The sequence below is a fragment of the Filicampus tigris genome, chromosome 17 (genome assembly GCF_054856515.1).
Source record: "Filicampus tigris isolate MCC_2025a chromosome 17, RoL_Ftig_1.0, whole genome shotgun sequence".
NCBI lineage: Eukaryota > Metazoa > Chordata > Actinopteri > Syngnathiformes > Syngnathidae > Filicampus > Filicampus tigris.
The window spans coordinates 3,450,465-3,463,656 of record NC_141233.1 but is presented as its reverse complement, the minus strand read 5'-3'; the positions used below and the strand labels follow the sequence as shown (position 1 = coordinate 3,463,656).

Genomic DNA, 13,192 nt, shown 5'->3' with positions numbered 1-13,192 from the left:
CTAGAAATTGAAGTACACAGAGACACAACTCCAACTCCCTTGCCCTCCGACGTTCACACGCACACTCACACGCACTGTCTGTCTGACCTGGAGGTCAAGGTGCATTGACTTTGAGGGTTGTCTAACTGGGCCTCTTGAAACTCTTGCCTTGCATTCCAGCTGTAGGAGGAGGGGGGTTGTTGCGAGCCAGCCTTATTACCAGAGCAAGAGAGATAGAAAAAAAGGAGGGATTTTGGGTGAGAGAAAGCGAGAGGGAGCGGTGGGGGTTGAAAGAAGCTGGAAGGTATTATCCACTGTTTCCTCGCCTTCTCAGAAGCTGCGGCTTGTTCCCTCCCACTCGGTCGTCGTAGCTTCACGACAAAGTAAAGGAAATGCTGAAAACTTGAACCTGCCGTTCTGCCTCGGCCTTCCAACTAGCTCACGTGTTTTCCTTCCCCGCTCGCTCCCTCTCTCGCCCTCTCTCTCTCTCTCTCTCTCTCTCTCGTCCTCTCCTTGTTTGTCTCGCTCAGTTTCCCTGGGCTGCGTGTAAGAGGATCACTTTGTTTCCGTTGGCTTTTTTTCCACGGTGCCACAGTCCCACATGGACGAGAGGATTGCATTTGAGCAGATACTGATGGGGGTGCACAGCTGCAACAGTGCCTTCCATCTCTCTTCGCAGCAGAACTAATGTCCACACCCCCCGCCCCCATCTCGTTCTACCGCTCTCCCTCGGTCTCACTCTCTTCTTTCTGCCTCTCCAAGGGGTGGGGGTGCTGTATGGAAAGAAAAATGGAAGGGGTATCGGACAAAAGGGGGATCTTACATTCTCTCTGGGATATTGGGATCTCTGTGGTAAGTGTTTCTATTTTTCTTAGTTCTCTCGTAGCACTCTTGAAAGTTTGTTAAAAAGGTTGATTCAGCAGCCGTGTTTTTGGAAAATGTATTTGAATTTATTTCTACCTTTTCGTTCCTTCAAGTTCATGGTCTCATTTTGTTATGAGCTTATGATTTGAAGTGGGAAGGAAAGGCTTTTGCTTTTGGATTGTGTTTAGGGTCAAGGTAGAGTGAGAGCAGAGGTGGGCTTGGGGCCGACTGGGGGAAGGGAATAGTGGGGGGCAACACAGAAGTTGAAACTTTTAACTTGACATTCTAGTAATGTTTCAGTTGACTTGTATATTAAAGAGTGGCTATTCAGATGGAAGAAATTAATCAGCTGCACAATGGAAATTGTTGTTGATTGTTAAATATCTGATTCTGAACTTCATGGCCCAAAGTTGGATGTGTTTTGTGTTGTATGATCCCACAAGTCATAAGTATTCAAGCCAGAGAGTGAAATTATTACATTTGTTATGATAGCTCTTGATTAATGTTAGAATTTATTTTAAAGCCGCTTGTGAAACAAATGTCTCAATTTTCGGATTCCTTGCAGATTATAGTCAACCAGACTTTTAGTTATCAATAAAAGTAAAAGAAGTCAGAAGTAACGTGAGGTGATATTCTGACAGCTCTGGTATACTAAACCTGATACACACTTTCAACTGTACCTATTTTCCAAATGGGCCATGAGGGAAACTCAAACGGTTGTCGAGGGCCACGCCGAGAGGCTAACCTCAATTGTGTTCCTTACAAATTGAATGCTTTTACATAAAACATTAAATTGTATTGTTTTAATAAGCTGCTAATTGTATAGGTAGGTTGTATGTTTATAAAATTAGGAAATAAAAATATTGAAACTATAAGCAATCATTAAAATAACATAAGCACTTATTAACATTAAAATCAACATTCACAAAAACAAACACTGCATATATTTTTAAAGTCAGCTCACATTTTGTCACCAGCTGTACAGTATTAGCCGTTCAAAGTTGAGACAGCCATTTACCGCCGACATGGCAAAATCTATGCCAAAACTGAGGACCCCTAGTGGAATTTTTTTTTTTAAGACTACTTGCATGAAGGGCTGGAATATCACTGAATAAAAACATTATGTCACAAGTAGAGGTGGGCGATATATATCGTTATCGATATCATCGTGAATCTTGCGTTTACGATGTGTAATTTTACATTATCGAGTTTTAATACTGCCTCTGACTCGAGTCAGTCGACGGCCGCAAAGTATGAGAAAATGCTGAAAAATCTGTGTGCATTGACGGCAGAGGAGGAGGAAGTGATAATCATTCGCCGAATCAGCGGGCAGGACCCGGTCACGTGACTGTCCACACAGCAGCCGAGCTGTTTCCTCCTCATTTCATGGAGGAGTGTCGAGCGGGGATTCAGAGCGAGGCGCGAGTCCACGTCGTCCGTACAGTCTGTAAATAGTTTGGAGTTGGCAAGACTGACGTCGGTGGGAATAACATTGTTAGATGTGCCAAAACGGTCACCGTGAAGAGCAATTCTGTTGCACCACGAGCCATATGGATTATGAGGAAAACTTGCCGACCGCGCAAGCACGTTAAACAAAAGCTTAAACACGCACACACACTCAGAAAACAGTCGCAGAGTTGAACCAACAAATGTAAATGCATGCACACACTCACGCACACACACACACACACACTCAGTACTTCAGCAAGCAAGTCAAACATGACATCCTGGATGATCGGTTAACATTCAGTTGACACACTTGTAGTCCGCATCATTCATAACTAGCCTGTACTCCCGAGACATGCTGCACAAACTACGACGGTTTATTTATGTGATGCCAGCATACACCCAAACATGAATAAAGTCACAAGTATACATGTCACAGCGATGAATGAGTGAAAAAAATGCACTTTTCTGTAAATTGCAGTTTTGTTATTCAACTTTATTCCGAATACGTTGGCCAATGTATGAGAATGGGTGTTGTCATGACAACGTCTTTTTTTTTCTCTCACTGTTTGACACTTCGTCACACGTCACATATCAAACACATTTTTTTTTCATTTTGATTGCTGCTCTAGTAGTTGGCAGTGGTACAACAGAACTTACTGCAGCTGAAAATGTCACATTGTTAGGTAATAACAGCAGAGACAGCATTTAAATGACATAAATATTCCCTAAAATCAATGTAAGTCACAAGGTTAGCCACACTGAAGACAAAGTCGTTGAACTTGCAAAAAAATCTATGCGATTGCTGCTCCGAGACTGTGTACTGGCCAGATGTGGCCCGCGTGCTTTACTTTGCTTAAATCTGTCAGAGAATATTCGTACTTGTAAAGTACCAGTATTTAAAAAACAAGTTCATCACACTTCATTTTGTCTTGGCTATAATGCTCTTCATTACTTGTGCTGTGCCATTTTGGCTTTGTAATTAGAGCAACATGTTGTTCACGTTTGTAATACTGTACTTGTTGAGCGCCAGGGGGGATTCTGGGTTTTAGCCACAACCTCTGCTGATTTAAAAATATACACAAATTAAGTCTGCAGCAGAATGGAGCTCTCTATTTTGAGCAAGTGGGTCACAATCTAATAACACTTCTGAGCTGTGGTAATGAGGTCTCATCAAGTATACTGTCAAAAAGTTATACTATTATGCTGGGAGTTTATTTTGATCAAGGTCTTTGATGATGTTTCTCACCTGTTTTAAATTAAGATCATGTCCGTATGCAAAGTGAAGACTTGTTGGTATGATTGTATTGCTGTCCGTTTTCAGATAACCTGCTTGACCCCAACAGCCAATTATAGCTTCTCTTCTGTGTGCAGCGCCTGGTTATAAATTAGCCCAGTTGTTGTTTGCTAGCGGTGAAAGGAAAAGCTCACTTAGTAGCTGTGATTTATTAGTTGTGATCCTGCTGCTGCCATGTGAATGACCGACGTGCCATTCAGGATGGAAGCAGCAAATCAGCAAGCTGTTAAGTTCTCACAGCTTGAACAAATAAGAAATACTTTCCTTTTCTGACACTGTTTTCTGTCTAGAAAGAAACAATAGTCATTACCTTGGACACATATTTCAATTGCAACATCAACAAATAATCTGGCAAATTTGACCCGTTGAAAAACACAATATACGCAATGGCTGGTGAGCAGTCTTTAGTGCAGGGTTATAATAATTTGGGATTTTTCCTAAAAGTTTTTATTTTGTTTTGACTTTTGTTTTTTAAATTCAGTTGATTTTAACTCTTTTTTTGTTCGTTTTTTTGTGTTTGCATTTATTTATTTATTTATTATTTTTTTTAAAAACAGTTCAGTTTTACTGTGGTATTTATTAATTTCAGCATTAGTTTTAGTTTTTTAATATATGGAGTATTTGTTGAGTGCAAGGTTAAAACAAAAAGGTCACAAAGTATTATGAAATACAGTAAAATAAACTACAATTCTCGACTTTCCTTCTTCAGTACGGACGTGCAGCGAAACCGAAATAAATACAATAGGTTTCTTTTTTTTCAGTGAAGAGAAAAAAAATCTCTCACATTTAAAATAAACACCAAAAGCTTGTGTATGATATCAATTGACAAAAAAGAAAAACAAAGTCAATTTTTGCTCTAATATCATTAGTTAGAGTTATCAACATATGATGTAGTTTCAGTTTTCTTTTTATTTTTTTTGTCTACAAAAATGTTATTGTTGCTTTTGTTAACTGATATATATACATAATAACCATGTAAGTGAAAACTGAAGTCATCCATCTTTTCTGAATTTTCTTAAGACAACTGATGTGGCTCAGTGTGGATGACCTCCACGTGCCCGAGTCCAGAATACAATGTCTGGGAATGTACTTGAGGAGAGGAAGGATGCTTTATTGGAGAGCTCTGCAAATTTTACCCCTGTAAATCTTTACATCACATGATATGCACAACAAATTTTAGACGCCTGTAAGAAATTATATCCGATTGACTTTGTGGATGTGCATGCATGAAGGGACTAAGTTGGATGATTTATAATTACAGTGCGCAGACATGGAGGTATAGTGGTTAGCACATCCGCCTCAGAGTTCTGAAGTCGGGGTTTGAATCTTTGCTCTGGCCTTCCTATGTGGATACTCGTGTGTTCTCTGCTTTTTTTCCCCCCAGGTACCGCGCACATCCCCAAAATATGCATGATAGGTTAGCACCTGGAGAAAACCCACGAAAGCTCAGTGAGAACATCAAGAAAGGAGCCGGGAGTCAAACTCCCATCTTTAGAACACAGACAGGTATGATGGGTGTGGAAAGCGGTTTCCAAGCGCTAATTTCACAGATCTGTGATCTCCCTGGCCGATTTTACCATGAAGGTCTGCTTGCAGTTCCTTATCAAACATTCTTTGCGCTCTTGAATCTACTCGCATAGACTCCAGATAATCATTTTAAAAATTTGCCAGGTCAAGGACTTTGCGCCTCTCGCACGCTGATTTTAACAAGAATGAGAGGCATCGCTTCTATTGGCGGCGGATCAAGTCGCCTGTGTTCACACCCACAACGGCGCAAAACACGAATTTTAAACTGCACCAAGCTGAATGCATCTGTGAAAATTACCAAAACAAAGTCTAGGCCGCTCCTGCGCAGATTTACACCACGCCTATCGGCAGACTTGGTCTGTGCAATAAAAATGGAGCCCTGAGCATCATTTTAAAAAGGATCTAGTTTCTTACTCAACTGTCTTTACCCTCATACGTAAATCCAGACAAAAAGAACTGTTCATTTGAACTTCACCAAGCCAATACTTCAGGCAGGGAAATAAAAATTAAAAATGCTCTCAACACAAGCAGACAAAAAAAAAAAAAAAAAGAATCTAATCCATAACTAAGACTGCACCGCACTGTTGTATCCTATTTCCTTTTCTCATTTAAAGTTATTAGACACTTTTGTTGTTGTTGTAGTTTTTTTTAAACGTTTTAAAGCAGTTTCCTATGCTGGGTCAAGAGATCAATGTCAATTTGTTTAAAGTGACAGACGCTCATCTGTTAGTAAAAGGGGTGTTGGACCTCTTTGTGTTATCAGCTGCATCTGTAAATTAGGGTGCATATGAGACTACGTGTATGAATTTCCTCTCTGTGGGCAGCAGCGGGTCGCCACGTTCAAACCGTGGGCTGAGGAGGGGTTGACGGGTAACGTGGACACAATGGGCAACGGCAAACATTTGCAGTGGGACAAAGGACGTTCCTCTTGGGTCACTGAGTGGCTAACTCTTCCCATTGTCTGAGGGAAGTGATCTTAACCCTTTATAGGGTTCTCAGTGAAATACTTAGAAATTCAAACTCCAGACAAATATTGTCATGATTATTAATTTTTACTAATTAGTGGGGCAGACACCGCGTTTGTACTGGTTTACAGTGAGTGCATAGGGTACATATGGTGTTTTTTGGTGCTTCTTGTAATAAAGCGAAATCATGTCAACATCATTTTACTCATCATCTCAACCTAAATATGGTCATATAAAGTTAGCAATAACCACACACACACACACATTTTTCAGGATTTACTATAGGTATGGTGTAGTAGATAAAACAGATCCTGCTGTGATGAAGTCCAGCTGTATTTTGTTAGCTAAACAGCCTATCAACTTGGAGTTGTAATTTATCACCCGACAAGGCATCAATGGCCTAATAATTGCACCTGTTTATTAGCAGTGTAAAATTTCAAACATACGTTTTTTTATGTTAGTGTTGCTACAGTGACAACAAAATTGGGCATATTTTGGGCGTAGAACAAAAATCACCAACAAGAAGCCCATGCAACACACGTAAGGAGTGTGTATGGCGATGGAGAGGGACAAAGCAATGTATTTTTTTGAAAATTGTTCAAGTGAACCTTTATACCTTCACATGCAGTTGTCTCACAATTTCTTGTAAGAAACCCAATGCGTGTTTGTGTGACTGAAGGGCCATTATGGGACAGGCTTTTAAGCGAGACCTGGGAAGTGGAAACCTTATACTGCCTGACTGCTGCTCTTGTGTATATGAACCCCACAGCTGCAAGAAGAAGAGAAGCGAGTGAGAAAAGAAGGGAGGAGGGGGTTGGAGGAGAGTGCGGTGTGCTCAGTAATTAGGTGTCTGGTTTTGTATTGACCAGTCTGGTGCTGAGACCTTAGGGACTGTTAAATTTGCTATTGAAACTGAAAGGATTATGCACCCAAAATAAATTAAACGGGAGCAATGAATATTGAGGGCCGCAAGTTAGACTACCGTTTTTCTCTCCTCTTCTCTTAAACCAGGATTAAATTTAGCTTTATTGGGTTCTCTTTTTTATACTATAAACTGCTGACTTAATGTTCCAAGTACATGACAGATAATTTTATAATGTGTATATATATATGTATATATATATATATATATATATATATATATATATATATATATATATATATATATATATATATATATATATATATATATATATCCCTCACTTCATAACCAGCAATGGTGCTGGAAAAATTTCTCTTGAAATTGAATGCTAACATAATAAGCTAGTAATACATTTCAGGAGGTTACATATGAATACAAATCTGCTTTAAATTGGATCTTTTACTTTGGTCGGATCACATACTCTCCCCTCTGGATCATGTGAACCTGCTGAACTCTGAGCCTCTGTTGTGTGATATACAGTCAGTGACGTCATGTTCAGCCTCTTTTTCCGTACATGGGAGAGGTTGGTTGTGTCACACAGTTATCGCCTCCTCACACTTTATTGCAGAGGGCTACAATTGTAATTGATTTGCAATTTTTGGTGCATTTTGAATGCATCTCGTCAATCCATATTGTTTTTCTTACTTCCTATCACACTTAGAAGAATATTTCTAACAGAGCCCACCCAATATGAGATTTTTGGGGCCTTGGCCAATATATGATATATTGGCCAATAACCGAAATATTGATATAAATTTAAGGATGTTGATGTATGCCTGGTTTCTATTGTACATTAACATAAATTCTTATAACACCCAAAATATGAAACAAGACAAAGAAGCACATCAACTTAATTAGTAACCATGTCAACATGAGGACAGTAAACTTTAAGCTGTATAATAGTCTTATATTTGATAATGGCGGACATGTAAATTAATAGTTGCATATATATTTGTTTATCTTCCAGAAATAATTTGGACTGCTTTAAAACACTGTAGTGATGGACTTGGAAATTAACAGTCGCATATGCCTTTGTTTGTTTCACAAAAACACACTTACACCAAGTGAAAATGCTATAATATGCTCTCTAAAATTAAAATGTGAAAAAAAAACCCAACAACCTCCTTGACGTGCCCTAATAGCGTGTTTCTGCGATGAAGTAATTGTGATGGGGCACTAAAGTGTAATATTATATTGTTTAACAAAGTCACATCTTACCATGGGGGGAATAAAAGCAGTCGAGTGAGTGTTAATTGTGTGTTAATACATTGATTACATATTGATATATGTTGATTTATCGGTGATGTACTACATTCGGCCCGATTAATCGACGGGCCGAATGAGTGGGGCTCTAATTTGGAATGATGCAATTAACTCCCATTATCTTTTACTAAACCAAAATAGAAGAAAGCTAAACAATGGAATCTAACCTTTGATAACAATCATGTCTCAGCATTGCAAAAAGCCAACAGTGGTGTTTCATTGTGCGTATTAAAACTGATGGCAAAATGACTGTGATGAATATTTACATTAGGTGCTATCACCGTCTTATGACTCCCAAATCAACACTCACGTAAATAGCACACACAGTCTCACCTGTGATGTGACGTCACTGATGTGCAGTGGTCATCTTCCCCTGAGCCAGAGCCACACAGGCCCAATTTGAGATTGTATTTTATTTAGCGGATTCAGGATGTCCATTGGGCCTGAAAATGAATGGATGGGTGATGCACTTGGCAGATTTAAATATGTATCCATTGTGCTAATGAGAGAAGATACATTGAGGAGCTACCGACAACCTCTCAAGCAAGTGCTCTACGTGGCATGTCAGATATCACTTATTATTTTCCCAAAGTTAGTACTGTATTATGCTTGCGTGGATTTACTCCGGCTACTCTGGCTTCCTCTTTGAAGAGGACTCTAAATTGTCCATGTGTCACTGTGAGAGTAAATGTTTTTTTGTCTACTGTATACACTCTCTGTGTGCTCTGTTATTTACCAGTCCAGGTTTGACCCCGCCCCCTTGCCCAAAGTCAGCCGAGATAGGCTACAGCTCAACTGAGGACAAGTGGCAGAAAAAATGGATTTGTTGGAGTGTTTAAGTGAGTTATTCACTCACATGGTTTTTTATATCGGCAGAGCGGTCCTTCTTCAGTTTATTGAAAATGTTTTTGTTTTCACGAGACCTCAATCACAATGCTAAAGAGTGTGCCTACCATGTGGCCGAAATAGTTGAACTGAAAATCCTCAAGGCTGTAATGCTGCAGGAGGTCTTTGAAGGTCTTAGAGGCACGTAATTACTGTATAAACTGTACTTAAAAAGGGAGACAAATGTCTGTTGTCTTTCTGGTCAATTCGAAATAAAAACAAAGACTCATTCTGAATGTGTCCTAATTAGCAATGATGGATAGCTCTGTCTTTTCGTGGTAAGGAGATAAGGAAAATATTCAACAAATGCGAATGGGTTTTTTTGTGCAATTTTAAAAGTCCAATGTAGTCTTAACATTGTAGTTACTAAAAATGAGTGTTCTTGTCCTTCATTCATAGTTTTACTACATTATGGTTTGCTTACAATTTAGACTATTAGCTATTTGAAAACGTATTAATTTAGACCCTGCCGTGGGAACCCAAGAGATATGTTGGATTCATACTCATCAATTACTTTTTTTTTGGGGGGGGGGGGGGGCGCTCACAACACGTTAAAGTTTTATTAAGATCACATGTAAATGTCGTATGTTTGTAACAGTACTTGAGGTCACAAGATGGGCCCAAAAATAAACAAACAAACAAAAAAAAACTATATTAATGGGGTTTCATTTTGTTTAGGTACACACGAGTCCAAGGTAAAACTTCTCCAAAGTTTCACTAAAACACCATTAATATAACGTATAACCTGTACAACTCAAGACAGTATTTTTAAGGGGAAGAATAAAACATTCTCACAAAGAATAACCACGTTGGATAAATATGCACACCCTCAAAATTATACTTTGGTGCACCACCTTTGGCTTATAGTATTACAGCACTCAGTCTTTTGAGTATGAGTCCATCAGTGTGGCACATGTTGATGTGTGGCAATATATGCAGGCATTTGCTGGCTTCAATTTAACATGAGTTTATATGTGATTTTTTTAAGTCTGATAACAGCACTATCCGCGGTTATAAGAGGCTATGCAAACATTTTTACTTCCTCACTCTGGAAGATTTTTTCATTTAATCCAGATGTAGTGGTTACAGGTCAAATTAATTGTGGAAAAATATTATTCTTGGGCTCATCTTTTATATCACAAAAATCTGGCTTTTTATATCCACCGTATATGCAGTTGTAGCCGACTGTTCTGGGTCATTAACTTCTTCAGTTTTTGTGACCTGCATTGCTTCTATATTGTTGCAAACACAGTTCATAACCATAAAACTCTAGCAAAGCCTTTGCCATTTTTTTAGCCTTTCAGCCTTGAACATGTGTTCTTTTTTTCCGTATGCAATAGAAACATTTTAGATATAATGTCAGTATGATGGCACACACATTTAGGGCAACACAAAGTCGACCAATATTTTTGGCAGGGCTGCACAGTATTATCAGTGGGACGGCAATGGGATATATTGTGGTCGTAATTGACCGTGAATTTCACGCAGTGTGGATAGGAACACTCGACTTGCAAGTTCTGTAATCATGCAAGTAGTAATTATAAGAAGTGCATACGGTGATCGATTTTTCCATCTATAATTTCATATTTTAGAACATGAAATCAAAGGAAATAGGCCGTTTACGCTGATATAGCTCGAGTTTCTGCAGTCACCATTTCTTCCACTGCTGCTGAGTGAGGAAGCAGGTCGACTTATTATTCTTTTCTCAGGCATCACTGCAGTGGAGAGAAAAAAGCAGTGAATAACAATTGGGGTTTTAGTGTGTCTGCCAGCTGTTGTAAACGCATTGGTCCTCCTAATGCGACTGCAGCAAGCTTTGCTCTCGGTGTTCAGTCGCTGAAATTAGCTGTCTCTTTGACTCCGCCCCTTTTTGCCTCGTTGCTCTTGGTTTTAAGTCCACATTCATATAGATTGAGAGAACAAAGGTTTGTCTCCGGCCACGCAGTGGAGTGGAACAATAGAAGCTTGTGACATTGTCAGTGTGTGTAGCAGGAGGCCATGTGGACGTACGGTGACTTCAGGCCAGACTGGCCCAGTCAGAGTGAAGTCACGGCTCCAAGGCTGGACAAATTTGTCTGTATTTTACTCCTCCACTTTCCATTGCACTCCTCTTCCTCCAACATGATTTTATGATTCAGAGGCCATTTATTTTATTGTCTCTGAGATTCTTGAGCTGTTTCTAAACTCAATGATTTTTTTCCTGTGCGCTGAAGACTCTGAGGCTTGGATGCCTTTCTTAAAAAATTCATTAATTTAGATTTATATTCCATGTTTGGAGATGTCATTAAAAAAAAAAAAACATGAAACTACAAATAGAAGATAATGTAGAGTTGCAGTTTAGCCTCTGGGCAATCCTTTTATAATTACATATATAAAAATGATGTTGAGCTGTTGCTGTCTGAAAAAAAAAAATGTAATGTTGCCTTAGTCTTATAACATCTGGCCACATTTTAATTTCATTTGTTTCATTCTCATGCAACTGTTTTGGAACAGAAGAGCTTTGTTTACAAAAAAAAAATCAGCTTTTCTAAGTAAGCAATACTTTATGATGCCTCCTTTATGGCTCTGATTTGATTATATAAGTGAGTCAGCAGATTTTAGTTACAAGTAAGAATCATATTGCACTAATTTGGATTTAGGATTTGGATTTTTCTTTTGTTTCCCTTGCAGCACATGTCATGTGGACAACTACAATGAATTAAATAAACACTTTTAGAATTGATCACAATAACAAGAAAACGAGTCACTTATCCGCACTGAATAGCAAAGGATTTGAAATATGACAATGCAATTTTTATGGTTTCCTAAGACGCAAGGCCGACAGCAGCATTGACCTTGACTGTCGGCGAACGTGAGCGATGCAAAAAGACATTGCGTGACCGAGTCATTTTGATATTGTTTTGGTGTCAGTAGTTGCTTTTTGTCTGAGCCGTTTCTTGCAAAAGTGCGTTTTCTCGCCCTGTGGCAGCTGCCATGGACAAGGATCTCGGTTGCTGTTTTTTTCTTTAGCGTATCCTGTATTCATATGGAAATTGGGGGCAACGGAGGGACAGAATCTCACATCAACTTGATCCGGTCATGAATGCTGCCAGTGTTTGGGCCGACCCTGAGCTGGCTAAAAATCGTAGCGCTCAAACCTCAGACCAGAAAAAAGAATTGAAGATGCTCATAATTTCCCTTTAAAATTAGCTGGGAGCACACCATTATTTTTTCATTGTCTTTATTAGACTTAGAAAGACAGCTTTGAAATCTTGCCAGCACTCATCTTTTTTTTCTTCTCAGACACTTTCTTCAAATTAACCTTCGCTGTCTCTTACTGACACACACCACAATCAGATAAATGACCTTACAAAAGTAGCTTCAATTATTTTCAATTTAACAGATTTTTTTTTAATTTAATTTAATTCTATTACATCTCATCCACCAAAATACAACTAAATCACACCCAGAATGAAATTATTTCTATGCGTTTAAAAAAGCTGTCAAAACATGAAATAGAAAAAAAAAAAATACCCAATTGCTCATCATTAGGAAATTTACAATATGTAAGATGATTTTTATTTTTTCATTGCGACTGAGCGAGTGCACAGTCCACGGTCGGATGACGATAATTTGCTTTTATGTTGTGTGGAAATTGTTATTGTATAGGCGAGTTCCATTTCTAATAAAATCGGAGCGTGTTTCCTTCTTTGAGTGTCTCTGACACAAAGGGCCTCCCAGACCGGGCTGCAGCGTTCGGATCTAGCAGCAGGGATCCATCAAACAAGATTTGCTTCGGTGGATGTGCCGGTTTTGTCCGTCAGCATTATTAGAATCCAACACCCATATTCCAAACTCACTTACTGTGGCTTTTATATGACCATGCGGAGATCGACATGCGGCTGAACTTATTTAGCAGGCTTTTCTTTTTGCCTCAAAAATATTTAGTGAAATAAAAGAAATACTACGGATGTAAATATCTATTTAAAAAAAGAATAGGCCTATATATTTTAGGTTAGCATAAAAAAATAATTTCACTTGTTCTGCAACTCAAATGTTTCATTA

The 13,192-nt window shown here is 38.8% G+C and overlaps 1 long non-coding RNA gene across 1 annotated transcript in view; it reads left to right on the top strand.

Moving 5' to 3' along the window:
- The first annotated feature begins 311 nt into the window (after positions 1–311).
- Positions 312–13,192, top strand: part of LOC147132916 (uncharacterized) — a 51,803-nt gene continuing 38,922 nt past the window's right edge. The window contains exon 1 of the long non-coding RNA XR_015081912.1: positions 312–831. This is a non-coding gene — a long non-coding RNA (uncharacterized LOC147132916). The remainder of the gene's footprint in view (positions 832–13,192) is intronic.